Source organism: Oratosquilla oratoria, unplaced genomic scaffold, assembly GCF_046742065.1.
Source record: "Oratosquilla oratoria isolate Oo_2021 unplaced genomic scaffold, ASM4674206v1 SCAFFOLD56, whole genome shotgun sequence".
Classification (NCBI taxonomy): domain Eukaryota; kingdom Metazoa; phylum Arthropoda; class Malacostraca; order Stomatopoda; family Squillidae; genus Oratosquilla; species Oratosquilla oratoria.
The window spans coordinates 1-5,652 of NW_027467720.1; positions in this window are offsets into that span (position 1 = coordinate 1).

A 5,652-nucleotide genomic window follows, 5' to 3' on the forward strand; every position below is an offset into this window, starting at 1 on the left:
TACTACTACTACTACTATTACTACTACTACTACTATTACTACTACTACTGGTACTACTATTACTACTACCACTACTGCTACTACAACTACTTCCACTAGTACAACTACTACCACTGAGGATTGATGGAATTACAATAGGGGATTTTTAAAACATATTTGGAAGAGGGGTGTGTGGTGGGAACTGAAGTTTTATGGTAGGCTCTAGCCTTCCTGAGGGCTTGATCTAGGAAAGAGGACGGGTATGTCAACTTCGAAAGTTGACTTTTGATGAGGTCTATCTCCTGGTCCAGGAATCTAAAACTAAAAGTCCTGAAAGCTCTCAGAAAAAGGCCGGAGGCAACAGTCTTCTTGACCTTGTCGGGATGGTTACTGAAAAAGTGGAGATAACTATCTGAATGGGTAGGTTTCCTATAAACTGTGAAAAATAAATCTCCATCAATCCATCTAATCAAAAATTCTTAGAAAGGAATTGTTGGCCGTCTTCCCATTCGGTTTTGAGTTTAATGTTGGGGGATAATATATCCAACTTGTCCTGAAATACCTCAAACGAACCCCACCTATCATCTCACGCTGAGAAAATGTCAACAACATAACGGAACCACATCATCTCAGGCGGTTTGATGGCGGGTACCAGAGCGCATTCAAAGTAGCCTACTCCATGTGCAAGTCGGCCAAAACAGGAGATAAAACAGAGCCCATGCTGCAACCGAATTTCTGTCTAAAGACTTGGTCCTGGAAAGAAAATACATTGGAAGAGACACAAAGGCGAATTAAATCAATGATTTTGTTGACTGGAAGCCCCCTTCCTGAAACGGTTGATGTTAGTGAAGAGAGAGGTTATATCAAGACTGACTAACTCGGCATCCTGTATTTTGACCTTCTTAATTTTAGAAATGAAATCTAAGGAATTTCTAATGTGAGAGTTGGAAAAGTTGCCAACAAAAGGTCTGAGAGCCATTTGGAAATTTCACTCGTACAGGGGCCTCGATTAGAAATAATAGGCCTCAAAGGAATATCTGGCTTGTGAACCTTCGGAAGACCATAAAAGTAGGGGAGCTTGGAATTTGTGATCTTCAAATTATTATATGCAATTATCCACTGAAATCTTGCGAACTTGTTAAATTCAGCAGCTGAGGTCTTAAGGTTTTTTTTGTTGAGCTTTACGTAGGTATCCGAGTCATTTAACAAATCCTAGGCTTTCTTAACATAATCCGGAAGTTCTAAAATAACAACTTGGCCCCCTTTGTCTGCTTTGGTAATAATGATGTTATTATAACTTTTTCAAAGCTGACTAGGGACATGGAGGGAAAGAAGAAGGGGAAAGGGAGGAATGGAAGAAAAAAGGGGAATGAAGACTGTAGAAAGGAGAGGGGGGAACGTCGAGGGAGAGGCGTGGGAGAGGAGCGGAGCCCCACAGTACGACTTCGAATACGTCGGCCCCGTTGTGTTTTGCTTTCTTGATCTAATTGTTTATTCAATGGAGGGCGGTGTGGCGTGGGTGAGGGGACATATTAACATTAGGTGAGGTGACTTTGTTGCTCACAATGTTTCCCGGCCTCATCCCGGCCCTCCCTCCCCACAAGGGGCAGCACTCATATCATCCGTGGGACGACGGTGGGCGGGCAGCCCTGTTGACAGTGTCTTCCTTTCTCGGCCAGTCCCTCCCTCCCCACAACGGGCACCAATCATATCGCGTGAGGGAGGACGGTGGGAGGGGCAACGCTAACCAGTGGCATTGCCGCCCTGCTGACAATGTCTGCCTCGCACACCAATGATATGCCGTTGAAGAAAGCTTGACGTCATGACCCGGAGCAATGGCGGGCGTTGCGGCGGCGACCGTCCACGGCGGGGTAGAACAGATAGGTCTGTTGGGTGGGATGGATGCATACACCATTATAACGGCCACCTCCGTTATGATGACGTATGCAGGCGAGTCTACGTATTTGCTCTACAGTTGGATATATTAAAACACTAACAAATCATCCGTGAACCCGTCATCCTGGTTGTGTGTGTGTGTGTGTGTGTGTGTGTGTGTGTGTGTGTGTGTGTGTGTGTGTATGTGTGTGTTTGTGTACATGTGTATATGTGATTCACCTTGGTCTTTGGATCACGGGTTGGACTCGTGATCGTCAGCTATTTCCCTCCCAGAAGAGAGCTCAGAACTCGTATGACCGATCTATGGGTAATGCTGAGACCTTACACGCACACACACACCCAACTCCCCACCCACGAGAGTTGGAATAACGACTCGAAGCGCAGCGATACTGAAGTTATTTCAGCCCTGGGCAGGATTCGAACCCAGACCGCCGTAGTGATAGTCTGGGACTCAACCAACCGCGCCACCGAGTGTGTGTGTGTGTGTGTGTGTGTGTGTGTGTGTGTGTGTGTGTGTGTGTGTGTTTGTGCTTGTGTGTGTGTGTGTGTGTGCGTGCGTGCGTGTGTGTGTGTGTGTGTGTGTGTGTGTGTGTGTGTGTGCGTGCGTGCCCATGGTGAATTATATATCCTTCATTGCTTTTTGAGAGACTAACCGAGGAGGAAGACAGGGTTGACCCTCACTGCTGCTTCGCCGAAGAGTTCGATCCGTCGTCAGTTTGAGGGAAAAAAAAAAAAAAGATGACCAGCACAAACATCACTTAGATCTCTAAGGAAATTGCGGTAATTACCTCGAGAAGATGGGATGAACAAAAATTGCTGTTTTCATATCAATAGCAGTTTCTCTCTTCGAGACAAATTCTCTATTGAGGTCATTGTGTCTTATCTATCTATCTACTAATTTTCAAGAGTAGAATCTCTCATTAAACTTGCATGTCACAACAAATCTGAATAAACCTTTTGTATGGCTCGCACGTTTTGACATTCTATTATCGATATATATATATATGACAGAGTAAAAGTCCCTTTTAGACCCAGGAAAGTATTAAAATATTCATTTATTTTTCTTATATATATATATATATATATACATATATGTATATATATATATATATGTATGTATATATATATATATATATATATATATATATATATATTATGGGAGAAAGTATACGCTGGACTCGACGTTCGTCAATTTATTCCGACGTTTCGAACCCTGTCCGGGGTTCGTCTTCAGGGTAATGATGCATGAAGACGAACCCCGGACAGGGTTCGAAACGTCGGAATAAATTGACGAACGTCGAGTCCAGCGTATACTTTCTCCCATAATAATGGTTCCTGGACTCCAGCTATTTACGAATATATATATATATATATATATATATATATATATAAATATATATATACATATATATATATATATATATATATATATATATGAATGGATGGGTGGGGAGATAAACACAGGGAACCGTTTAGGGATTTATTCTGACGTTTCGTCCTTACCAGGACTTCTTCAGAGTACATGCACATTCGAACAATTCATCCCCTAAATACCCGCCGAATCTATCCGCGTTCCACCATGATCGACCTGACCTCTCGTCCTCCTACGCTCTGCTTCGCGAAGTATCAAGCGGCTGGCCGTCTTTGGTAATTTAATAAACCCTGATAAATTCACTAGAAGAATTGTTGAATCAGCATATATTTCAACTAATAATTCATCGAATCATCGAGGAGGGTTTATCAATTTAGCTAAAGAAACTAGTATTTTAATTCTAAAACACGCCAGAAAAACGACCTTTCCCAAGTGTCCGAAAAGATAATTAGATTTAGTACATAAACTTCAACTGCAGTTCTACATACACTCTCTGAAGAAGTTCTACGCGAACGAAACGTTAGAGTGTTTAGGGTTCCGAGCCTTCCCCTGTGTTTATGTTCTCCATCATCCAAATAATGTATATATATATATATATATATATATATATATATATATATATATATATATATATGCACATGAGCACACATACATATCCATATACATATACAAATATACATACATATACATATACATCTACATCTACATTTGCATCTACACATACACATACACATACATATGCATATGCATATACATATACATATACATATTGTGTGCAAGAGGGAGACCTGAGAGAAAGTGGAGAGATGAGATAGAGAAGTTTGCAGGACGGACCTGGCAGTAGTTGGTGCAGTCGTGAAGGAAGGAAGCCTTTGTTCAACGGTGGCTAATTGATTGACTAGTATATATATTCTGTGATCTAAAAGACTTGAATGGAGGAAGACAGCTGAGTTTTCTTGGCCGTATTTTAATGAATATATATATATATGAATATATATATATATATATATATATATATTCTGTTGAAAACGACAGCAAATTTATTAGAAATGAATTTCTTTCTTAAGCTTTCTAGCTTTCGGAAAGTAGATTTCTGGGGAAATGAGAGGGAAGAAGCAAATTTCCAATTGACATTGGTAACTTATATTAACACAGAAGTCTATGTTATATACAAAATAAATGAAAATAAACAAAATACAGTATAATAAACTCAAGACGTTTCGCAGATCGTTCTGCATCTTCAGTTGGAATGAAGGGAAGTGTGACCAAGACGAGTATAAATATGTATAAAGGAAAAAACTTGGAGAGGTCACTTAATGACTCCTCTGTTTGGCTGGCGCTATTTGGTTGGTTCCTAAGCCTAGCCGATCGCCTAAGGCATGACATTTTATCCTCTGCGGGGATATTTTGGACCTTTATGGGTGTTCTCTGATCTGGTGGTTGTATTTTGGTGAACAAATGTCTCCTACGTGTAGGTTTCGTGCTGGGGAGGAGGGAGAAATCATTTGTTTGTACATTAATAATAGGTTGTAAATAATTTATGATTACAGCCTCCAAAATGGTCAAACGTTGGAGGTCCTTCTCCTCTGCGACGATTTCTGTGTTGTGTACCATGGTTTCTCTGTCGAGATGGCGTCTGTGGTGGGTCCAAAGGTGTTGTTTCGGTCCTCCTTGTTGTAGGTGAAGGGTGATTCTTCTGGACAGGGTGGTAGTTGTCCTTCCCACGTAGGTAGATGGGGGCGTACAGTCCTCCTCTGGGCAGGTGAATTTATATACTACGTGGGATTGACGTATACCATGAGGATTTGGGGCGGTGTGATTTCTTAAGATTAGGGAAGATGTTTTCTTGTTCCTGTAATAAATGGTGAGTGATAATTTGTCACGTTCTTTCGTGGGGCTCACATTTCTTTTAATAATGTCTTTTAATATTTTCTCATCCTCTTTATATTTATTAGACATCTGGGACTTATAGAATATGCGGTGTGTAGTTCCCTCATGTTTTGTGGTAGTGTGATAAGGTTCTTGGTACCAGGTGTCAATAACTCTTCTGAGTGTAGATTGTACTTCGTTGTTGGAGTAACCATTATTAATTAGAAGTTGGTGGACTCTGTCTATCTCCTTCTGGGTGTCTGACCAAGAAGAACAATGGCTGAGGGCTCTTCTAAAAAGGGTGCTGATAGTGGAGTGTATTATTAATGTACAAACAAATGATTTCTCCCTCCTCCCCAGCATGAAACCTACACGTAGGAGACATTTGTTCACCAAAATACAACCACCAGATCAGAGAACACCCATAAAGGTCCAAAATATCCCCGCAGAGGATAAAATGTCATGCCTTAGGCGATCGGCTAGGCTTAGGAACCAACCAAATAGCGCCAGCCAAACAGAGGAGTCATTAAGTGACC